This window comes from Lissotriton helveticus, chromosome 7 (genome assembly GCF_964261635.1).
Source record: "Lissotriton helveticus chromosome 7, aLisHel1.1, whole genome shotgun sequence".
Classification (NCBI taxonomy): Eukaryota; Metazoa; Chordata; class Amphibia; order Caudata; family Salamandridae; genus Lissotriton; species Lissotriton helveticus.
The window spans coordinates 1,107,653,173-1,107,679,410 of NC_136068.1; positions in this window are offsets into that span (position 1 = coordinate 1,107,653,173).

Below are 26,238 nucleotides of genomic sequence, written 5' to 3' on the forward strand. Positions count from 1 at the left end.
TAGGGGAAGAGCAGTCCTCCACCAGGTGGATGGGGAGAGTGCGGGAGAAGAGGCAATGGCCTCAGTGGACCCTAAGGGCTGATGAGTCATGAACCTGACTCAAAGTTATGTTATGTTATGATATCTTGGTATAATGCAGGAAATCATCCGTGAAGGAATATCTTGTGTAATAGAGATTTTGTTGGTACCGTTTTCACTGATGTTTTGGTGGCATTGGCAAATAATGCAATGACATATAGTTGGCTTGACAGCAGAACTTCCTAATGAGGACAGGAATGATTGGCACAACTGAAGCTATTTCTCTTTCATCCACCTCCCTATTCACTACCGAGGAATAATGATAATGACGGGCTGCTGTTGGCCCTTGAGAGGAAAAGGAGGTTACGAGTAAACCCAGATTAGCCATTAGGCTGGATTCCCCAGTGCTAATATTTGTATGGGCTACTGGGCTTTCTTACACAAAAAAGTGGAGAACCCTAGAAATGAACACTAAAAGTCCACAAAAGAAAACAGTGGTCACTTAGTCATCCTTGAATCTCCAGTTAGATGTGGGTGATCATTTCAGGGTTCCACTCCAGACAGAGTTTGTGGGTTGAATCTAAGTAAAGGACAAGGAGGATATACCAATCACAGTAAAGAATCATTGTCCAGACAAGGTTGTTTCCTTACTACACTTTTAAGAGCCCCATACATCGTAAGTATATTTGGAGTATGGGCATTTCAAATCAATGGAATCAAAAAACCAAAATGCCAAACAAACTGCCAGACTAACTTGAATGCGGATACAATGAACCAGTAATTTCACAATGAGAATCTTAATTTCATGATAGTGTTGTTCAGCAGTTAAAGAAGATGTTTCAGCACTAGAAAGTAATGAATATAGGACTCCTAACTAAATACACTATACTATAATTGTGATCTGTTAATATTTGCAATTCTTCAATGATCACAAATCTCATAACAACTACAATGGAAAAGACCAGGCAGTACTTTCGTGGAAATAACAGGTTAGCAAACAGCTGCAGTTCATAATGCATTTAACTGACACTGTATGTTATGTTATATAGATTTATATAGTTCACTAATCACCTGAGAAGGTATCAATGCACTTACAGTGTAGTGTGGTGAGAAAAAAGACTAAGAGGACATGGCCTAGAGGTGCACAAGGTGGCTACACTTTAATGTGCTTTTTGTGGTCAAGGAGTTTCGTCTTCTGTCGGCTCCTGTTCATTGTCGTATCTTTGTAGCTCACAATCACCCATACCTGCAGGGCATCCCCAACTCTCTTTGGGTGAGTTTTCATCCAAACCTTAGGCAGGAAAACCATGGTTTCTTTTTCAACAAGGGATTCTGGCTGCCATGTTAATTTCACTGAGGTGATTGTTTTTCACACAATTTGTGTTGCAAGGAGACATCTTCACATACTTTATCATAATTTTGGAAACTTTTAATCGAGGAATTAGTCCCTCCAGAACGAAGTGCGATTTTAATTAAAATTGGTTTTCTTTATTATAGTTTTTTCCTCTTCAGCATCAGCCAACAGCCATTTTTGTTTTGCCCATTGATAGTTTTCACTGAGGTTTCTCTTCAGTGATTAGAAACTTTTATTCAACATTTCCCAATATCTACATAATTTTTCTCATAATATTCTCCTTTTCTGGTCACACTGAATATTTGTTCCTTATTCCCCGATTATGGGCAGATCCATCATTTGATGAGATATTTTGCCCTTCATATCAATCTTTGGAAAAATGAAACCGACTCAGATTTGATTAAGAAATCTCAATCTTCCGCAATGGAACAAAAAAGACTTAAAAATTATCCCACTGTTGGGCATCCTTAAATCACCACCTCTCACAATTCAGAGTGTTTGTCATCTTGGCCCTACATTCAACTCATCTAAAGAAAGGGAAATAATTATGTTATTTTTGGAATATGCTTTGCAGAAATATAACCAGAAATGGAAACTGCAAAACGGAAGACGACAAATTGTCCAGCCAAAAGTTATATATTTCTTGGAATTTATTTATCCACTGCCATCAAATACAGAAAAAAGGAGTTTCTGGCCATGTGTCCTTTGATGTGACAATTGAACATTTGATATGGCATTAAAACATCCATGCAGCATTCAAAGACTCAACAACACTCTCAAAGAAATTCAACAGTGGCTAGCAACAAACCACCTTAAACTCAATCAAGACAAAACCGAAATCCTCCTTATCTCCAACAAAGAAGAGAACCCCCAAATCGTTGAATGGCTGAAATCAGTCGATGCTCTCAACAGCAATCTCACCCTAGTTAACTCGGTAAAATCTTTAGGAATCACCCTCGATGCAAAACTGAACATGACCGACCACATGAAGATCTCCGCAAAGAGTGCCTTCCTCAATATAAAGCTTCTCAACAAAATTAAGCCCTTCATACCGCCCAAGGACCTCAAACAAGCCACGCAATCACTAGTGCTATCTAGACTCGACTACGGGAATGCAGCCCTCACCGGTACAGCTCAATCCCACCTAGCGCCACTCAAAACAACCCTCAATGCAGCCGCCAGAATGGTCTCCGGGGTTAAGAAATACGACCACTTATCTCCCGCCCTCAGAGAACTAAAACGGCTCCCAGTTGAAATGCGTGCCAGCTTCAGAACTGCCTGCCTCACGCATGAAGCCCTGCACACAGGGAGACCGGAACTCCAAACTCAAGAAAGCTGGCCAGACAAGAAACCTCAGGAGTTCCGACAACCTCCTACTCATCCCATTGACAAGTCTCAAACAAAAATCCGCTGCACGATCCTTCTCTGGAAACGCACCCATCCAAGTCAATATCAGGACTATCCCTTCATTTATAAAATTCTAAAGTCTCCTAAAAGACCTCTACCTCAACCGTGCCTTCCCAAAACGAGAATTCCAGATGAAAACGCACAAACCGGAATTCCGCTGGCACCTGACAATGTTCCACCACAATCCTACCTCTTACTACACTTTAAAACCCCTTGATAATGTTCCCCCTCGATCTACCTCATCCCCATTCCCCTACCCCCACCTCGTTCCCTCCCCATGGAAAGAGGTTGAACCCAGGACATTGTGCACTCATTGGTATCTCAGGACCTCCCTACCTCAAGGATGCAAAACTCAAGGATTCCGTCAAACTTTTACGTATACCTTTCCCTTTTTTGTCTCTCTATATGTGTCTTCTGCTCTAAAATCTGTTGTGAAGAGCTCCGATACCCCTGGGTCTGGCCAGTGCTATACAAAACTCCTAAAATAAAATAAACTTCTAATGGCGACCCCAAATCATTTCAGGATCCTATAAAGCTGGGCTTTATTCTACCAATATGGATACTTTACCACCTACTACATAACTTTTATACTATATCTTCTCCAGGACTACATTTTCTTTTTTCTGCACTATAAATGCTCTAGTGACCAATTCGGTATTTAATGTCATGCTTTTGTACTCTTACTAATTTTCTTACTATGTAGATTTTATTGCTTGATCTGCCGCTATACTACTTTTTCTCTTATACTTTTATCTTTCTTGTTACTAGACCTGGGCGGAGTTCGTGGAGATCCCTGGTGCGGAACTCTGTGAAATGACCAAAAACGTCTGCCGTGCTATGGGGAGTTCTTCAAGCGGAGTAGCGCGTTAAGGTGTGCCGTTTGCACAGATTATTAGTGCCAGATGTTTGTCCCGCGCTGGAGAATCAGTGCGAAAGGCACCATGCATGGCACAAGAGGGCGCTGCTTCTTTCTGCCATTCTAGTTGATGTTCTACTCGAACTGCAGCTTTCTCAACATGAACGGAAGGTTTCTCAACATGAGCAGTCGTGACCATCCACGACAGCCTGAGTTGAGAAATCTCACTGGGATGTGCTTTAGCATTGGGGTTTCCTCACTCACACTTGCCAACTTAACATTAGCAAATGCAAGCGAGTTAAAATATCAGCTCTGCTTCGCAGAGAGGCATTTTTTGGAACTCTGTGTGCTCCGTGGAGAGCAGAGTGTGGAAAACTCCACAAACTCCGTGAACAGTAAGGAGTTCACTGCCCGGGCCTACTTGCTACCTTCTTATTATTTCTTTCTCAATTCCTATGTTCCTACTTTTAGCTTTCATTTCTTTTTTTATAAATAATTAAGTGACCGTACATAAGTCAGTACGTTAAGCGAAACACTCAGGAACTGGGTTATATATATATTTATTTACTATATTTTGAAAAGGGCAACTGATAGAAATTTCTTTGAAAAGGAGCTTAAGTGAGCCATTGTACCTTTCAACTAGCCCATCTGTTTGAGGATGATCCACTGAGGTTTTCAGATTTTTTTTATATTTACCTGTTTACAAATTTGGGTCATGAGTCGGGAAATGGAAGGGGTGCCCTGGTCCATAATGATCTCTTTGGGAAACCCAACAAGCGAAAAAACTCTATAAGTTTTCCTGAAATAGACTTAATGTCAGGATTACAAAGGGAGAAAGCTTCCAGGTAGCGGGTACCATAATCGACAAGGACAAGGGCATGCTGGCATCCTTTAGAAGTTTTTGGTAAAGGGCCTATAAAGTGCATTCCTATTCTCTCAAATGAAGTTCCTATCAGAGGTAAAGGTTGGAGAGGTGCTTTAGGAGGCAAGTAGGGATTCTTTCTGTGGCACACTGCATACTATAAACAATATTTTTTTGTATAGGACATAATATGGTCCCTGAGATCCTTTGGACTGACAGCTGAGGGGAATCAGTGTGCCCTGGTATTCTATATAAAAGTCAGTTGTTCATGTGGAAATGGGGAAAACATTGGGTATTGTTCTGTCGGACCTTCTCCCAGATAGGTTGTAGGAAGACATCGTTCATCTGGGTGAAGCGGAAGCTACAGTCTATCATCCAGGGTTCGGGAGATAGTAGGGCATTTTTGGGAGTGGGGTCTTGGACTTGTTTCTGGGTTTCATGTATTCGGGTAAGCATCTTATAAAACATCTCTATAAAATGCGGATTATCGGTTCTTAAGATCATATCTTCAGGCAGGTTGGGGAGTACCCCTACTTCTTTTTCAGTTGTCCTATTGGACATAGAAAGGGAAAATCTGGCAACGGGATGCTCTTAAAAGACGTCAACATGTACGCATCTGATGTGTACAAGTCTTTCAGGTATGACTTGGGAGGGTAAAACAAGCTCCGCTCATACAACTGATTGTTTACACCCTGAGTCTAATAAGACAGTTGTCCATCTCTTGAGTAAAGTACACCGAACTCTAGGAATATTTAACCTCCATCGGTTCATCTGTAGCTTTACAAAAACGAGCGATGTGGCCCCATTCGCCACACTCAAAGCACTGAGGGCAGGAGGGGATTTGTAACTCTGGTTTAGTTTGAATGTCTTCCAGTTTTCACTGGTCGTTTTGTTTTGCATTCAATCATTATGAAGAGTCACAGTTTTTTCGAGGGATTTTTGGTGTGTATGTCCATTTCCTGGGACGAAAACCGAGGGCGAACTGCTCCAAACAATTTCTGTCCACGATCTCTTCTTTGGTATGGTCGTAAGGTTTAAGGCATTGTTCAACTACTGTTTTCAATTTGAAATGTAGGACTTTGCGGTGTTGCCAGGTCTACCCATTTCTTGTCTAAAGCGTATCCTGTAGGCTTCTTCATCCAAACACTCTCTATCTAATATCACCTCTTTCACCTCTTCGTAGGTGGCATCACTGTGGGCGTTCGTGGTTTGATAGGCTGCTTGGGCATCGCCTGTCAATCAGGGGTCTAAATAAAAGGGCTGCTTCTCAAGGGGCGATGCATATGCCCTCGCTCCATTCTTAAAATTGTTAAGAAAAGCATCCAGGTCATCCCCGGGTTGCAGCTTCTGCAAAGTCACCATAGGAGCATTAGGTGGGGTCGTATTATGACTCGCTAATCCAGATGTCACTTGTAGTTGTTCTTGAGCTATTTTGGCCAACTGTTCTGTCTGAGCTTTTAGTGTTTCACAAAACAATTCTCGGTCAGTCTTTGCGGACGACATCTGGCGTTCTAGGGCCCATTCCAGTTTCTCTTGGCCCTGAACCAGGAGTTGTATTAGGGCATCCATTCTGCATCAATGGAAGGGATGTGCCCGCATTCTCCACCACTGGTGACCAGACGTAAGTCTGTACGTTAAGCGAAACACTCAGGAACTGGGTTATATATCTTTTTTTTAAAGGGCAACTGATAGACATTTCTCTGAAGAACACAACATAAAGTTCCACTTCTCATAATCAATCACGTCTTCTTCTTTTCAGGTTCCTCGGAGTCCCTCTTCAGCAGTACCCTTGATGGAAAGAAATATAAAGGTAAGAGTCTGTCCTTTATATATTTAATGGTGTGGATTAGTGGAGTGCCCTCTTAATATCCTTTTCTGGTAAGGGGTGCTTGTTAAAAAAAAACTGGGTGAAAAAGACAAAAAAAAACCACATTAATGTAAAAGTAAATGTAGGATACTTGTAAAGCGCACTGTTACTCTACCCGAGTGTCCTGGTGCTGTAGACCGCTGGGGAACCCATCCTGGTTTTCCCTGTGAGATGGTCCCTTTCTGGGTATCTCCAGGGTGAAACCAGGCATCCCCTGCGTCTGTGGGGGGCCGTTGTAGAGATGAGGCAAGCTTAATGCCCAGAGTTACCGAGTGTGTTCCCTGGTTAGAGTAGGCACTGAGGCGAGAATTATCGAGTCCGTTGACCCTGGTCCAAGACCCTGCAGCGTCGGGAATTGAACCCTGGTCCCGGGCCGTTCTCTGCTTACAGGTCTGCCGCCTCTAACCAGTGAGCCACACCTCTCCAGCATTAGCAATATCCTCACAAATAGTGCCTGGACCTTTCCCCTTTTATCCTTGGGTTTTTATTGCTTCTTTTAAGTTTTCCTTTACATGGAGTTCAATGGTTCTCTTTTAGTGGTTATTCAGCAGAGGTGGACGAACAAAACAATTATCAGGCGCCCCTAAGTCCTTTTCATTCAGTCAACTCCCTCCTTCTTTCCCACTTCACTAGTTTCGGCCCCCGAACCAGGAACTGGGTACACACCTGGCAGAGCCATACCCCTCCTGGGATGCGGCGGGACTCTCGAGACAGCTGGTAGAAAGGGGTCTGCTTCTTCTGCTGTCACCGGAGTTGTTGAGCTCCTCCTCTGGGCATCGGGTTCCTCTAGATTTCACTGGCTGCTCTCCCCTTGGTCTCTTTCTTCCGCTGTTCCTTTAGCCTTCTGCTGCCTATATGCGAGCTGAACGCACTCTTATTCTTCTTCCTCGTTTACACTGTTTCTGTATTGCCGTGCTCCGTCAGTTCCAGCCTCTTCCTGGTCGTGCTGTCCCTCCTGGTTTCTCTTCTCTGCCTGGCTTCCGGGTCGGATGAAGTAGAACAACGCGGCCTCAGACTCCGGAAGATCGGGCTCGTCAGGTAGGTGACAAATTATTTGACTTTTTTCATTGGTTGTAGCCTATTACTGTTTCTTTATTGTTTCTACAGATTGTTTTGTCCTACTGTTCATACTCATTTGTTTCCTTCTGCCTTTGTTAACTTTGTCTTGTGGAATGTCCATGGATGGGGTAATCCTGTCAAGCATTAAAATGTATTGTCTCATCTTTCTAAACTCGACTTTCAAGTTGCTTTTTTGCAAGAAACACATTGCAATATTATAAATTAAAAACGTGTTTGGTGGGATAGTGTACTCTTCTTCTGTTAAGAGTAAATATAGTTGTGCTATTCTGTTCCATATTTCACTGAAAATGTCTACCTTCTCAGGAATGTGGCAATGAGGATTGTAGGGTTCTGGGTACTGTTAAACTTGATCAGATTACTCTTTAGTTTCTCTGTGTATAGGGCCTAGTAATATCTAAGTTTGATTAGAATATCCCTCTTTCCCCTTTTCATGATACTTTAACCAGAATAGACTATATATTTGTCTCACATTCTTTAACACTTTGCTTAAACTCCTTACACATGGGTTCTATTTTCATAACTGATGTGCACATGTCATAACTTGTTTTGAAACACTTTTGGATCCTCATAAATATAATCAAGGGCACTTTAATAACTTTTCCCTATCTTTTTAAAAACATATTTTATTGATTTTTGCATATGAAAGAGTAAACCAGAAGACATTATATTTTATGCATACATGTCATCACATAAACGTTCACAAGAATGACGTTACAGTCTGATAGCAAAGTAGTGCTCATATACATAACTGATCAGCAGTTAACGTCAAACAAGTGTATATAGCTCTATTCCTAGAGTGCTTTGCAGACGGTATTCCATATGATCCAACTTTGTGGGCTACTTAATATTATACAAGTAAGTAATATAACAATCCCTTGTGGTTGCTTCTCTTTTTTAAAAAACTACTAGCAAACTACGTCTATGCCCCCCCCCCTGCAGACTCAGCCAAAGTACCACACCCTCAGTGTGTCCACTGTAATTCCGTATGTCCATAGAAATCCAAATCCTCCCACAGTAACAGTAAATTACTTTGTATAATAAAGACATATTACAGCCCATCCTCTTTCCAGCGGTTCATTGAAAGACTTGAGGTGGAAATATGTATTCCGTTAGTACCTTTGCATATCAACAGCAACAAATTCTTCTAACAACATATTTCAGTCCATAGACATTGGCTTTTTCAGCAATCTCCTGTGTTCTTCTCTCTGCAGCTCAGTACCCTCCACCCTGTCCCATCTAACCATTTCATCGTGCCATTCCTTAATGATGTTTCTTTAGCGGTCTTCCACCGCATGGAAATGTTGCACTTAGCTAGTAAAAGGGCAAGATTAGCAAATGTGTTAACTGGGTTTCCCTTCTTCCCTTTTGTACCCAACCCTAATAGGGAGTACTCCATTAAGTCATTGTTCCACACTGGGGCGATATCCTTCAGTATCATACTTACGGATGCCCAATAGTGTCGTAGTCTCGGGCAGCTCCATTGCATATGTATTAGACCCGGATCTGGTAAATGACAGCGTGGGCAACTGTCCGCTACGTCTGGAAACATGGAACTCAGTCTGCGTTGAATCAGATAAGCCCTGTGTAGGAGCATAAGCTGCATACATTTGAATGTAGGATTTCTAGATACCTTTTTCGGATATCCCAACGTGGAATTCCACATTTTATCAGTAAGCGCACCCCCCACATCCCTGTCCTATTTGCTGCGGAGAGGTTGGTGCGGCACAGCTGCTATCGTACGAATCCCTCTATAAACCCACTTCATCAGATGACTCCCATTCCCCATTAAATATTGCATAGTGAGCAGGGCATGCATTTCTGGTTCTAGCCCCTCTGGGCCCCAAGTGGTGCGTATGTATCAAGAAATACTAGCATATAAAAGGAACGATGTAGGTGGCAATCCATGTTCTTGAAAAAAGACGTCATGGGGCATTAGGGTACCATCCAAAAAGAACATACCAATCGTGTTCACTTCCGCGTCTTCCCAAGCCAACAGTCGTCGGCTAGTAACAGTACCCGACTGGGAGGGAATTCCCAAAAGGGGAATTGTAGGAGCATATGAGGCCATCCTTTTGGTGTATCCAGTACAACAAATGCAATTCACTATAAGTGAGGTGCGGTTGAAGGGATTAAGGGTGGGCGCAAAATCCGTTCCGCTCGCGGATTTTCAGCAATTTTACGATCCGCAAATCTCGCAAAATTGCCGATTTGTTTTTTTTTGCAGTAGATACAATCAACATGGTGGCATCTTTGTGGATAAATATGCAGGCAGGATTCACTCTGGCATGATGCTCCTGTCACAAAAATTAAACCTCAACAGGAAGCACTTATAGATAAAAAATAAAGCAGGTGCCCGAGTTGAAGCTCAAATTCAGTCACGCATTATAATCAGCCCAAACAACCAGTGAGCACGGTGTAGGCTAGGCAGGTGTGCTTCCTCCCCATATCTACCGTCTACAATTAGATGTAATCCTTGATGGAGATCTTTGCATCCACAAGTTTCTCTAGCGCAATCCCTGTGTTCTTGCTGTAACATGAGGCTGCTTTCTCCTCATCTGGTGCTCTCATCGGTCTCTGACCCTTTATAAACAAGAGGCATCTGAACTCGCATAGAAGCCCCGCCCATTTGGCCCCGCCACACACACACACACTAGGGTATGCAACTTCTTCCCACCCTTTCCTCACTATCATGGACAGCTCACTCGAGGGATCTCGTTGCCTGTCGGCGCAGTGGCAAAGTTACAGATGCATGTGGTCACTGGAGACAACTTTTCTGAGCCTTTACACAGCTGTAGTGTAGCAAAAGCACTATACATTTACTCAACGAGGTACCACTTACTGATTAGCCAGTGGAAAGTACTCCAGTTGAGTAGAGGTATGGCACAACAGGTGGCATCATCGTGGATAAATATGCAGACAGGATTCATCCTGGCACAATGCTCCTGTCACAAAAATTAAACCTCAACAGGAAGCACTTACAGATATAAATAAATCAGGTGCCCAAGATGAAGCTCAAATTCAGTCACACATTATAACCAGCCCAAACAACCAGTGAGCACGGTCGAGGCAAGGCAGGTGTGCTTCCTCCCCATATCTACTGTCTACAATTAGATGTAATCCTTGATGGAGATCTTTGAATCCATGAGTTTCTCTAGCGCAATCCCCTTGTACTTCCTGTGAACAGGAGGCTGCTTTCTCCTCATCTGGTGCTCTGATCGGTCTCTGACCCTTTATAAACAAGAAGCATGTGAACTCACATAGAAGCCTCGCCCGTTTGGCCCCGCCCCACACACACTAGGGTGTGCAACTTCTTCCCGCACTTTCCTCACTATGATGGACAGCTCACTCGAGGGACCTCGGCGCCTGTCGGTGCGGTGGCAAAGTTACATACACACCTGGTCATTCCGTCATGGTCACATTATGTAAATCCGCGAGTTCGCGGATTTTCGCGCAAACTCGTGGATTTTTGCAGTTGGCTTGCATAACAATACGCCTTCAGATCCGGGACCCCCATTCCATTTTAGTAATTCCAATACGCCTACGGCCTGCTCCCCAGATCAGTTCAATTAATAAGGACGTCAAAAATGTAAATATCTGTGCTGGGACAATTATTGGCAAGTTAATAAAAAATTATAACACCCTAGGGAGCATCACCATTTTGGCGATAGCCACCCTACCCACCACTGATATGGGCAGGGAAGTCCAGAATCCTATTTGGGTTTGAGCGCAGTTATAGTGCGGTTTAGGTTACCATCTAGCAGGTCTATTGTGTCCCTATATGTCTGGATTCCTAGATATCTGAAAGTATCAGGTGCTATCTGAAATTTCCACTTCCAAAAGCAAAGGCAACCGCTACATGTGTTATCAGTGAAAAAAATAGGCATAGGACTTGTTTTCATTGATCAAGAGACCTGATAATCTCTGGAACGTGTCAAAGGTAGAGGGAATGGGTTCTGAATTCTCATCAAGGTTTTTTAAATATAATATTAGGTCATCCGCATATGCAGAGACGATATGCGTACTGAGTCCCATTACAATTCCCATGTGTCCCGTCGTATTCCGGAGTTTATGTAAGAAAGCTCCAAAGCTAAAATAAATAATAATGGTGAAAGAGGACATTCCTGTCTGGTAACCCAAGCAACACTGTACTGCTGTGAGATGTGCTGTCCCATACGTGCTCGCGCTGTCGGGTTCAAATACATCAGCCGCACCAACTATGTATATGTTGCTGGTATGCCAAACCTTTAAAGGGTATAAAACATATAATGGCAGTGCAGGGAGTCAAAAGCTTGCATCCCCTTGCCTTGTCTGTTGTCGGCGTGCATGTCAGGATTTGGTGCAACCTCCTAATATTAAGCGCTGTGCTTTTGCCCGGCACGAATCTGCATTGATCAGTGTGTATCAACTGCGGTATATACTGACAAAGTTTATTCACCAACAATTTACGCACCAGCATCCAACGATGTCTAATATAGCCGTTGTAAGTGAGGTACCAGCAAATCAGAGTAGGTTGCATAAAATTTGATAGGAAGACCATCACTCCCTGGTGCTTTATTGCGAAGCAGATCTTTGATCGCCCGCCATATTTCCATGCTAGTTACCGGCAGTTCTAGTTCCTCTTTGTGGTTTTTCAATAATTGTGGGAGCTGCAGGTCATCAAAGAAGGGCTCAAAATCCACGTCTTTAAAGTCTGTTGGGTTCTCATATCATTTCTCATAGTAGCTTTTAAAAGCAGTGTTTATTTCTAGCTGGGTACTAAGAACTTCTAGAATAGGGGAAACCGGCGGGGGCATCTTTAATAATTTTAGCAAGAAGGAGGCCAGCTCTATTAGCTGTGACATGTTGTTTCTGAGTGTAAAGGCGATAGTCTAGTATACGTAGGTCTTCTAAAAGTTCAGAATATTTTATATGGGCTTCTTGTAGTTGTGCCCGTTGTGTATAGTTCTGTGAAGTTTACTGTTCTGATCTACTCAATCAGTTTTCGACCTGTCAGTTGTTCAATGAGAGCGAGCAGTGCTCCCGCTTTCGTACTAATCACTACCCCCTTTATTACAGTCTTAAAGGCATCCAACTCAATTTGACGCATGCTCGCTGTATCCGCATTGTCAGAAAAATAATTGTCTATGGCTGTGGATAGTGTGCTACGAAAGACCAAGTGCTAGATGTAGGTAATCCAGAAATACTGAGTCCTTAAAAGCAAATTTTACCGATTCGTTATTAAGAACTCGGTATTCCATTTGTACGTAATGATTCGGTAAAAATTACTGATTCGGTAAAAATCGCTAAAAAATCGCGAATCGGAATGAATCGGTAAAAAAATTGGTAATTGTGGAATCATCCAATCCTGTGCATCATCATTACCTCCCAAACAGGAAGTGGCCACACCCATGCAGCTGCACTGAACCTGGAGCTGACTGTGAGGCAGGGAGCAGAGCAGAGAATCCAGGAGCAAACCAACTGATTTTTGCAACCAATGGCCAACCAGGAGAGCGAGAAGGAGGCTGCTGAAAGAAAAAGGAAACACAAATTTAGTGAGAGGGAGCTGGAGGTCCTCATTGAGGATGTGACCAAGGACCACGAGAAATTATTCAGAAAACAGTCCCTGCACGTGCCAGAGTCACAGAAAAGACAGATCTGGCTTGCCATACAGGAAAAAGAATCGGAGTCACCCAGCGCTCCATTGAGCACCTGAAAAAAAGATGGTATGACCTAAGGAAGACAGCTCAGGCGAGAATGGCAGAGAGGCAGAAGCAGGCCGCCCGTACAGGTGGAGGGAGGAACACAGCACCTGCACCAACTGCTCTTGAACTCCTTGTTGAGTCCACCCTCCAGCCGGAGAGTGTGAGTGGGACTGGCGATGCAGACAGCTCAGCCAGAGCTGCCAACAAACAAGGTAAGATGCATTCACAGCATGCTGTGCCCCCCACTCTCTACCCCCAATCCCCAAAGAGGCATAGGGACCCCACTCCAGTACATGTTTTATTTAAAACCTGCAATGCATTATGGGAGATGTAGTCAGGAGTAACACATGTCAGAACAGTCAGTCCACTGAACCCAACGGCATGTGACACCAATTAGCAAATAGCAAGCAGAGGACAGTCAGTGTGATTGGCAGGCATGAAATTTATTACAATGCAAATGCTGCCAGATAAGTGTGCATATGTACATTCTGTCTTCACAGGCGAGCCATCTCACAGGGCAGCTGAGGGGGGCAAAGCAAAGGCACCCAGGACCGAGAGGAGACAGGAGGAGGAGATCCAGGTGCCTGCTGGGCACACCACCCACCCACCACCACCACCATCATCATCACCATCACCACCATCACCACTGCCACCATCCACGCCACCAGCACCGAGAGGCAGGAGGCATCCAGTGGCCACCCTCCAGCCGATGGAGGTGTCCGAGGAGGACAGCACAGGAGGACAACAGTCCCAGGTGGCTGAGGATTAAGTATGGGTGAAATTTGCGAATTCGCGCCAAATCGTAAACGCGATTCGCAAATTTCACAAATTCCGCAAACTCGCTGATTTTTTTTTTGCCAGTTCGCGATGGTTTTTTATAAGTTCGGGAACGCAAACTTACTTGTGTGGTCGCAACGGTCACGACCATGTTGTTTCCACGTGTCCAGCCTGTTCGCGATCCTGTGGTTCATCACGGCCACCCTCTGGTTCACCACTGCCACCCTCTGGTTCATCACAGCACCCTCTGGTTCATCACAGCACCCTCTGGTTCACCACTGCCACCCTCTGGTTCTCCACTGCCACCCTCTGGTTCACCACTGTCACACTTTGGTTCACCACTGTCACCCTCTGGTCCATCACTGCCACCCTCTGGTTCACCACTGCCATCCTCTGGTTCATCACTGTCACCCTCTGGTTCATCACTGCCACCCTCTGGTTCACCATTGCCACCCTCTGGTTCACCACTGCCACCCTCTGGTTCATCACAGCACCCTCTGATTCATCACAGCACCCTCTGGTTCACCACTACCACCCACTGATTCATCACTGCTACCCTCTGGTTCACCACTGCCACACTCTGGTTCACCACTGTCACCCTCTGGTTCATCACTGCCACCCTCTGGTTCACCACTGCCACCCTCTGGTTCATCACTGTCACCCTCTGGTTCATCACTGCCACCATCTGTTTCACCGCTGCCACCCTCTGTTTCACCACTGCCACCCTCTGGTTCTTCACAGCACCCTCTGGTTCATCACAGCACCCTGTGGTTCATCACTGCCACCCTCTGGTTCATCACTGCCACCCTCTGGTTCATCACTGCCACCCTCTGGTTCACCACTGCCACCCTCCGGTTCACCACTGCCACCCTCTAGTTCACCACCGCCACCCTCTGGTTCATCACAGCACCCTCTGGTTCATCACAGCACCCTCTGGTTCACCATTGCCACCCTCTGGTTCACCACTGCCACCCTCTGGTTCATCACTGTCACCCTTTGGTTCATCACAGCACCCTCTGGTTCACCACTGCCACCCTCTAGTTCATTACTGTCACACTCTGGTTCATCACTGCCACCCTCTGGTTCATCACTGCCACCCTCATGCTCACCACTGCCACCCTCTGGTTCACTACTGTCACCCTCTGGTTCATCACTGCCACCCTCTGGTTCATCACAACATCCTCTGGTTCACCACTGCCACCCTCTGGTTCACCACTGCCACCCTCTGGTTCATCACTGTCACCCTTTGGCTCATCACAGTACCCTCTGGTTCATCACTGCCACCCTCTGGTTCATCACAGCACCCTCTGGTTCACCACTGCCACCCTCTGGTTCACCACTGCCACCCTCTGGTTCATCACTGTCACCCTCTGGTTCATCACTGCCACCCTCTGGTTCACCAGTGCCACCCTCTGGTTCACCACAGCACCCTCTGGTTCACCACTGCCACCGTCTGGTTCACCACTGCACCCTCTGGTTCATCACTGCCACCCTCTGGTTCACCACTGCCACCCTCTGGTTCATCACAGCACGCTCTGGTTCACCACTGCATCTTCTGGTTCATCACAGCACCCTCTGGTTCACCACTGCACCTTCTGGTTCATCGCAGCACCCTCTGGTTCACCACTGTAGATCATGGGGAGAAAGCACACCTGGCCAGCCTCAACCTAGACAAATTAATTTGGGGCTTAATATGTTACTGAATTTGAGCTTCAAGTCCGGCACCTGCTTCCTTATCTGTAAGTGCTTCCTGTTGCAGTTTAATTTTTGTGAAAGGAGCATTGTGCCAAACTTGTAACTATTACTGACTCTGCTTCAAGGGTCAGAGCCGGGTCAGAGAATAGTTGCAAGTAGGCAACGAACTCTGGAGGCGCCACTCAGGAAGTACTTACAGGGTCACAGCAGGCAGGTGCCCAAGTTGAAGTTTATTTCTTTGTAACCATTTTGTAAATGATTTTTCAGCAATTTCGCGGGATTCGCATATCACGAAATTGCAGAAAATCTGCAAATTCCGCGAGCGGAACGAATTTTCCGCCCACACTTACTGAGGATGCCAAAGGGGCAGGGTCACAGTCTCCCACAGAGCACACCCACACAAGTTACAGACGCCGCAGGGAAAGGGCAGCCAGTCCTCATTCTCAGGGCGAAGATGAAAGTGTTCACTGGGCTTGAAGGGAACATGTTGAAGGTCCAGCGCCTGCAAGGAAGAGCAATTAGGTCAGTGCAGCGGGAGATGGCACACATGAATGCCCACATGCACCATATTGAGAAGGTCATCAGTTCCATCAACACTCCCATGGCTGAGGGCATGCGGGACATGTTCGAGGCTTTGAGGCTGCTGTGCAGCAAATTAGATGAGGACCGCCTGTCGAGGAGCAGGGAGAGGCAGAAACTTGATAATTACACCAAGGTAGTAAACCGCCTCTCCACTGCCACATCTCTGCTGTGGTGGCGCTCGGTGGCCATGCAGGAGCAGATGGCACACTGCAGCTGTGATGTGGCAAGGGGGCTGGTCAAAGTGACCAGCGCACTTGAAGTGCTACAAACTGACAAGGTGGCCACTCCAGGTGATGGGGGTGAAAGTGAAGAGGCTACTAGACGCAGTAGCATCATGCCCCCTCCCACAGAGTCCAGGAGGCGCAGCGAATGCCACAGCACTGCCACTGGACAGACTGGCAGTGCGGACAGTAGTGTGAAGGAACACGGCAGTGCAGTGCATGGGCACAGGAAGTAGAGCCAGCCATAACATGTTTTTTTTAAATCTTTTATTTTCCCAGTTTTGCATACAGGAATAGGAAAATCATGGCATTTAAAAGTGCATAATTGATGATATAAACAAAGCAAATACGACAGTTCAATTATAACCATTAACATGTCGACGCAGGGGTGTCATGGATCGCAGATGTACCAATAACAAAGGTCCTGGTTGTTACTACTCATTGATGTTCAATACTACAATTCGGTGCGGCTCACCGGAACAAGGACATGTGTACTATAGTGTACTCTTCTTCTGTTAAGAGTAAATATAGTTGTGCTATTCTGTTCCATATTTCACTGAAAATGTCTACCTTCTCAGGAATGTGGCAATGAGGATTGTAGGGTTCTGGGTACTGTTAAACTTGATCAGATTACTCTTTAGTTTCTCTGTGTATAGGGCCTAGTAATATCTAAGTTGGATTAGAATATCCCTGTTTCCCCTTTTCATGATACTTTAACCAGAATAGACTATATATTTGTCTCACATTCTTTAACACTTTGCTTAAACTCCTTACACATGGGTTCTATTTTCATAACTGATGTGCACATGTCATAACTTGTTTTGAAACACTTTTGGATCCTCATAAATATAATCAAGGGCACTTTAATAACTTTTTCCTATCTTTTTAAAAACATATTTTATTGATTTTTGCATATGAAAGAGTAAACCAGAAGACATTATATTTTATGCATACATGTCATCACATAAACGTTCACAAGAATGACGTTACAGTCTGATAGCAAAGTAGTGCTCATATACATAACTGATCAGCAGTTAACGTCAAACAAGTGTATATAGCTCTATTCCTAGAGTGCTTTGCAGACGGTATTCCATATGATCCAACTTTGTGGGCTACTTAATATTATACAAGTAAGTAATATAACAATCCCTTGTGGTTGCTTCTCTTTTTTAAAAAACTACTAGCAAACTACGTCTATGCCCCCCCCCCTGCAGACTCAGCCAAAGTACCACACCCTCAGTGTGTCCACTGTAATTCCGTATGTCCATAGAAATCCAAATCCTCCCACAGTAACAGTAAATTACTTTGTATAATAAAGACATATTACAGCCCATCCTCTTTCCAGCGGTTCATTGAAAGACTTGAGGTGGAAATATGTATTCCGTTAGTACCTTTGCATATCAACAGCAACAAATTCTTCTAACAACATATTTCAGTCCATAGACATTGGCTTTTTCAGCAATCTCCTGTGTTCTTCTCTCTGCAGCTCAGTACCCTCCACCCTGTCCCATCTAACCATTTCATCGTGCCATTCCTTAATGATGTTTCTTTAGCGGTCTTCCACCGCATGGAAATGTTGCACTTAGCTAGTAAAAGGGCAAGATTAGCAAATGTGTTAACTGGGTTTCCCTTCTTCCCTTTTGTACCCAACCCTAATAGGGAGTACTCCATTAAGTCATTGTTCCACACTGGGGCGATATCCTTCAGTATCATACTTACGGATGCCCAATAGTGTCGTAGTCTCGGGCAGCTCCATTGCATATGTATTAGACCCGGATCTGGTAAATGACAGCGTGGGCAACTGTCCGCTACGTCTGGAAACATGGAACTCAGTCTGCGTTGAATCAGATAAGCCCTGTGTAGGAGCATAAGCTGCATACATTTGAATGTAGGATTTCTAGATACCTTTTTCGGATATCCCAACGTGGAATTCCACATTTTATCAGTAAGCGCGCCCCCCACATCCCTGTCCTATTTGCTGCGGAGAGGTTGGTGCGGCACAGCTGCTATCGCACGAATCCCTCTATAAACCCACTTCATCAGATGACTCCCATTCCCCATTAAATATTGCATAGTGAGCAGGGCGTGCGTTTCTGGTTCTAGCCCCTCTGGGCCCCAAGTGGTGCGTATGTATCAAGAAATACTAGCATGTAAAAGGAACGATGTAGGTGGCAATCCATGTTCTTGAAAAAAGACGTCATGGGGCATTAGGGTACCATCCAAAAAGAACATACCAATCGTGTTCACTCCCGCGTCTTCCCAAGCCAACAGTCGTCGGCTAGTAACAGTACCCGACTGGGAGGGAATTCCCAAAAGGGGAATTGTAGGAGCATATGAGGCCATCCTTTTGGTGTATCCAGTACAACAAATGCAATTCACTATAAGTGAGGTGCGGTTGAAGGGATTAAGGGTGGGCGCAAAATCCGTTCCGCTCGCGGATTTTCAGCAATTTTGCGATCCGCAAATCTCGCAAAATTGCCGATTTGTTTTTTTTTGCAGTAGATACTATCAACATGGTGGCATCTTTGTGGATAAATATGCAGGCAGGATTCACTCTGGCATGATGCTCCTGTCACAAAAATTAAACCTCAACAGGAAGCACTTATAGATTAAAAATAAAGCAGGTGCCCGAGTTGAAGCTCAAATTCAGTCACGCATTATAATCAGCCCAAAAAACCAGTGAGCACGGTGTAGGCTAGGCAGGTGTGCTTCCTCCCCATATCTACCGTCTACAATTAGATGTAATCCTTGATGGAGATCTTTGCATCCACAAGTTTCTCTAGCGCAATCCCTGTGTTCTTGCTGTAACATGAGGCTGCTTTCTCCTCATCTGGTGCTCTCATCGGTCTCTGACCCTTTATAAACAAGAGGCATCTGAACTCGCATAGAAGCCCCGCCCATTTGGCCCCGCCACACACACACACTAGGGTATGCAACTTCTTCCCACCCTTTCCTCACTATCATGGACAGCTCACTCGAGGGATCTCGGTGCCTGTCGGCGCAGTGGCAAAGTTACAGATGCATTTGGTCACTGGAGACAACTTTTCTGAGCCTTTACACAGCTGTAGTGTAGCAAAAGCACTATACATTTACTCAACGAGGTACCACTTACTGATTAGCCAGTGGAAAGTACTCCAGTTGAGTAGAGGTATGGCACAACAGGTGGCATCATCGTGGATAAATATGCAGACAGGATTCATCCTGGCACAATGCTCCTGTCACAAAAATTAAACCTCAACAGGAAGCACTTACAGATATAAATAAATCAGGTGCCCAAGATGAAGCTCAAATTCAGTCACACATTATAACCAGCCCAAACAACCAGTGAGCACGGTCGAGGCAAGGCAGGTGTGCTTCCTCCCCATATCTACTGTCTACAATTAGCTGTAATCCTTGATGGAGATCTTTGAATCCATGAGTTTCTCTAGCGCAATCCCCTTGTACTTCCTGTGAACAGGAGGCTGCTTTCTCCTCATCTGGTGCTCTGATCGGTCTCTGACCCTTTATAAACAAGAAGCATGTGAACTCACATAGAAGCCTCGCCCGTTTGGCCCCGCCCCACACACACTAGGGTGTGCAACTTCTTCCCGCACTTTCCTCACTATGATGGACAGCTCACTCGAGGGACCTCGGCGCCTGTCGGTGCGGTGGCAAAGTTACAGACACACCTGGTCATTCCGTCATGGTCACATTATGTAAATCCGCGAGTTCGCGGATTTTCGCGCAAACTCGTGGATTTTTGCAGTTGGCTTGCATAACAATACGCCTTCAGATCCGGGACCCCCATTCCATTTTAGTAATTCCAATACGCCTACGGCCTGCTCCCCAGATCAGTTCAATTAATAAGGACGTCAAAAATGTAAATATCTGCGCTGGGACAATTATTGGCAAGTTAATAAAAAATTATAACACCCTAGGGAGCATCACCATTTTGGCGATAGCCACCCTACCCGCTACTGATATGGGCAGGGAAGTCCAGAATCCTATTTGGGTTTGAGCGCAGTTATAGTGCGGTTTAGGTTACCATCTAGCAGGTCTATTGTGTCCCTATATGTCTGGATTCCTAGATATCTGAAAGTATCAGGTGCTATCTGAAATTTCCACTTCCAAAAGCAAAGGCAACCGCTACATGTGTTATCAGTGAAAAAAATAGGCATAGGACTTGTTTTCATTGATCAAGAGACCTGATAATCTCTGGAACGTGTCAAAGGTAGACGGAATGGGTTCTGAATTCTCATCAAGGTTTTTTAAATATAATATTAGGTCATCCGCATATGCAGAGACGATATGCGTACTGAGTCCCATTACAATTCCCATGTGTCCCGTCGTATTCCGGAGTTTATGTAAGAAAGCTCCAAAGCTAAAATAAATAATAATGGTGAAAGAGGACATTCCTGTCTGGTAACCCGAGCAACACTGTACTGCTGTGAGATGTGCTGTCCCATACGTGCTCGCGCTGTCGGGTTCAAATACATCAGCCGCACCAACTATGTATATGTTGCTGGTATGCCAAACCTTTAAAGGGTATAAAACATATAATGGCAGTGCAGGGAGTCAAAAGCTTGCATCCCCTTGCCTTGTCTGTTGTCGGCGTGCATGTCAGGATTTGGTGCAACCTCCTAATATTAAGCGCTGTGCTTTTGCCCGGCACGAATCTGCATTGATCAGTGTGTATCAACTGCGGTATATACTGACAAAGTTTATTCACCAACAATTTACGCACCAGCATCCAACGATGTCTAATATAGCCGTTGTAAGTGAGGTACCAGCAAATCAGAGTAGGTTGCATAAAATTTGATAGGAAGACCATCACTCCCTGGTGCTTTATTGCGAAGCAGATCTTTGATCGCCCGCCATATTTCCATGCTAGTTACCGGCAGTTCTAGTTCCTCTTTGTGGTTTTTCAATAATTGTGGGAGCTGCAGGTCATCAAAGAAGGGCTCAAAATCCACGTCTTTAAAGTCTGTTGGTTTCTCATATAATTTCTCATAGTAGCTTTTAAAAGCAGTGTTTATTTCTAGCTGGGTACTAAGAACTTCTACAATAGGGGAAACCGGCGGGGGCATCTTTAATAATTTTAGCAAGAAGGAGGCCAGCTCTATTAGCTGTGACATGTTGTTTCTGAGTGTAAAGGCAATAGTCTAGTATACGTAGGTCTTCTAAAAGTTCGGAATATTTTATATGGGCTTCTTGTAGTTGTGCCCGTTGTGTATAGTTCTGTGAAGTTTACTGTTCTGATCTACTCAATCAGTTTTCGACCTGTCAGTTGTTCAATGAGAGCGAGCAGTGCTCCCGCTTTCGTACTAATCACTACCCCCTTTATTACAGTCTTAAAGGCATCCAACTCAATTTGACGCATGCTCGCTGTATCCGCATTGTCAGAAAAATAATTGTCTATGGCTGTGGATAGTGTGCTACGAAAGACCAAGTGCTAGATGTAGGTAATCCAGAAATACCGAGTCCTTAATAGCGAATTTTACCGATTCGTTATTAAGAACTCGGTATTCCATTTGTACGTAATGATTCGGTAAAAATTACTGATTCGGTAAAAATCGCTAAAAAATAGCGATTCGGAATGAATCGGTAAAACAATTGGTAATTGTGGAATCATCCAATCCTGTGCATCATCATTACCTCCCAAACAGGAAGTGGCCACACCCATGCAGCTGCACTGAACCTGGAGCTGACTGTGAGGCAGGGAGTGTTAAAACCTGAGTCGGGTCTGGGACAATCGATATTTGCCCGGCGGTATTGCCTCTGTGACCCTCTAGTTATTTAATCAATGAAGAGGCAGGCGCTGGAGACTGGAAAGCAGGAAACAAGGTTTTTATTTTCTCCGGAGGAGAACACAACGAAACGGACAGAAGGTATCGTTCTGAGGTGCTCTAGATACATTTCTGAGGCCTGGCCTCTTATACACGGTTTTATGACTTTATTGTAGATTACACATTCATGTTAAAGCTTTGATGTATGGAAAAGACATTCCCGGAAATCCCCTTTGGGCCCGTTCCCACACACATTTACAGTTGAAGTCCCCACCCTAGTCATAACAGGTGATGAGTATCACGCAGCTGGATATTCCGCCGATTCACGGAATGTGGGGGGTTTGATCGGATCTCATGGAGTGGGGGCTTTGATCAACCCGGGGATCCTTTGATGGGGGAAGCTTTCTATTGTACGGGGAGGGGCAAGGAATGGTATCGGCAGAGCTGGGTGTCGGCCTGGGAACGGGGAAGACAAAACGGGCACACGGGGAAAAAGGGGGGTTTGCATCTAAGGGCCGGAGATCATGAAAGGGAAGCAGGGAGGTGTCGCGCTGGGAACAGGATGAGGGCCTGGGGCAGAGCAGCGCCGAAGAGGGGTTTATGAGACTCAAGGCAGGTGCAAGCAGGGGGTGGTCTTAGTGAAGGCGAAGGGCTATGTCAGGGGCCAGCGGCATGCAAGTGGGTTCGTTCTGCTCGGGGCATCTTAAAAAAATGGCGGGCGCGCTCGACAAAAGTGTGGCATCAGGGGAAGAGGCAAGATGGCGCAGATAATGTTCACCAAAACGTACTAATTTTCAACAGTCCTCCCTTTAACATATTCAAGACATCTTGCTGGTTCATTTTCTACTCGGTTCTATTGTGGTGGGCATGAGAAAGAAAACGGTAGGAACCCTAGAGGAAAAGAGTTGTAAACAATACATTTTAACATTTCTAGTTTTTAGGAGGTGGGCCTATTTGATAAACTTTGATCAATTTGTTTAGCAGGAAAGTCATAGGAATGCAATACAAAAACGATTCTGTAGCGAGAGCAGCAAGCATATTTCATACTGGCAGGTTATTACATATATCAGGTTCGGATTGGAGCATGATCAATACAATGGCGGCTGGGAGAGAAATGAGGTCTAGCAGAAACGGCGATTGGGGATGTCAAATGTTCGAAGTTTAACGAGTTCTCATCATTCTTTGTTGCCTTTCGTTGGCGCTGTTGAGCACCGGCGGTGGAGCTACAAGTCCAGCTCTGTTCTAAGTTCTGCGTTGCAGGGCACGACCCTTTCCTCGCGTTTCTGGTCGGAAAGGTCCTTATCACCCTGTGTCCTTTGAGGTGATTGTCAGAAAGTTCAGATGGAAGAAGAGCGTACAAAACAGTCCATAGGGTAGGTCAGAGGAAAAGGGGGATGGAGCAAGGCCAAATTAGGAACAAACTAGGGAAACGAGAGACTTCAAATAGGCGGGCGTGTGACCGAATTCAGAGAGCGGGGACTTGTCGACCAACACTGGACATCGAGCAGGGGCATCAGGTCGACCCTTTCTTCTCATGTTGTCGAAAACAGTGCCTCGTCCTGCAGCTCTTTTCTGTCGTGGTCTCGCCTTGGCTAATGTCGCAGGTGTTCCTTAGTCTGCAGTCAGGCCTCGTGCTCCCACATCCGGTCCTTCTCTCCTCCAACAGCAGTACCCTTAAACAAGTTTGAAAAGACAGTCTTTAGAGAATTTGCAGATGAAGATAATCAAAAAGTCTATTTCTCTCCCAGCTCCAGGCAAAGAATGAAAATGCCCGTTATATTAGTGTTCACAACTGGCATATGAATGACCGGTGACGGGCCTGTTGGATTTACTATGATTTTCCTTTACAATTATTTATTACAGTCACGACAGTTCATCTGATGGTGACCCACCTTCGTGAGACGAACCTGGCAAAGATATGCCGTTCTCTAGAGTTTTTCATTTACAAAGGGTACTGTGAGTCGTCAACATGGTACTACACAGGTATTTTGCTGAGAGACGAACATGGCTACCTGGTTTTCAACTACTACGGGGTTCATTTCGATGATTTCTTTACCTTGGACTAGTCTGTTAACCTTGTAAAACATCATTCTGGATCCTACGTAACCCTTTACAGCCCGATTACTTAATTAGGAAGGACAGGGGTTTTATGGGAAACAACCAGGGACATAGGAAACTTGTGGTAAGGGCATAAATCGACCCATCTCTCACAACCGGAAATGAGGGGTAGTTTCATAATTCCAGTTTTTTTTTTTTGGGCGGCTGATACAGGGGAGGTAACAGGGGTGATCATTTTTCCGGTTTGGGTATTGCGACAATTCGGGGAGGGGAGGGTCGCGTATTCTGAGGTCCTTGTTTTATACCATAGGAGCCGCTGACATGTGGTTCCCTTATTTCGGGTCAGATTAGGGAACCTCTGTCGTCTTACCTGTCCTTTCCCTTACGGCCCAACCTTGGTTCATTGACTTCTAGCGGAAAAGGAGAGGTAATGACGCGGCCTCAGGGTGATTGTATTAAAGACACGTTTTTGTGCAAATACTGACGGTATTTGAAGCCAATTAGGTGGTGTGCTAGGGGTGGCAGTCTGCCAATTTCGGGGCTAATCACTCGGAAGAGTGGGAGTGCAAAAATAGAGGGAGAGAGAGAGAGAGAGAGAGAGAGAGAGAGAGAGAGAGAGAGAGAGAGAGAGAGAGAGAGAGAGAGAGAGAGAGAGAGAGTGCAACGGCAGGCTAAATAGTACACGTGCAACAGAGAGGGTGGCAGTGTATTCAAGAAAGGCTATTTAGTGCATTACACAGTAAAGGGCATTCACGGGTCTGCGTTAGAATCTTGTAATCATGCAGTTCGAGCATTAGACAGGGTAGAGGGGACGTGCCTTGAGAAAAAGGAAAGAAGAAAGGAGGTACCATTTTGTCGCACTTCTCGCATTCTCGGTCCTTCGACCAGTTGGGTCGACGCCTCAGTTACACACACACATTCCCTCATAGTTTCGCATCATACGTGACATGGGTTCATTCGTCCGGTCTGGTTTAAGGGTGATCACTTTTTATCAGGTTGTGCTAATTTTCCGGGTTTGTTCGATACGTGAGTAGTTTGCAGGCGTGCGTAGACACCACCTTGCGGCGCTAGTCCGCTTCGTGTATTAGACATGGCAAGGCTTCAGATCTTCGCCGCACCTCGGCTGCAATCTCTGATGTAACCTGCAGAGGGAGGAAAAAAGGGGGTGGGGGAGACAACATTCGTGCATATTCAAACACATGGGTTCATAAGTCCTTTACTTACCTCTTACTCGTCTTTCCTCCTCGGGGCAGGGTCCCCGGGGATATGGTTTCTGGAGTCGAGGGGGGTAGTGTGTCCATATAGGGCGTGTGCGGGGAAACGTAAAAAGGAAACCAGAGGTGCTTAGTGCGAGGTATCTAGTCAAAGGATGTATCTCACTATCGGGATCCTTAAACCTCTTTCAACGCTGTGGCGTTCTAAGGTTCTTCGGTTCTTGGGTCAGCTCCGTTCCCTGATACTTTGGAACGTTGTACTTTATCACATTTACATTATTTCATTTCACCCTCCTTTTACATTCCCTCATTTACACCGTTCGTTTTACCCATCCTTGGAAGTCAAGGTCTTCCTCTACGCGAGAGTTCATGAGTCAGTCGCGTACTTTGAAGGCGGAGTGTCGTGTTGTCGATCCGATCCGTCCTCCAGGGCTGGGCAACCATCTTCTTTTAACCTTAAAGAGAGAGCAGAGTAGGGTGCACAGAAAAGAACTTTCCCACCGATCCCACATTTTTTTTTTAAAATAAAGCATGCAATACCCGTCCATAGTTTCAAAAACTTTATTTTGCAAAATCATTTCAGCATGAGGATTATGAGGGTGCGGTCGTATTTGGCCGGTCGTGGCAATGGCTAAAGTGCGTACAGTGGGGGGTGTCGTTTGCAGCAATAAAAACATCGGAAAGTTTTACTCATTCATTTGTAAGAGACTAAAACGTCTATTAATTGGCTGGGGGTTCGGGGGCATTTATTTTCATAATTTAGAAGCATAATCATAATAGTGGTAATCAGATTTCCTATAT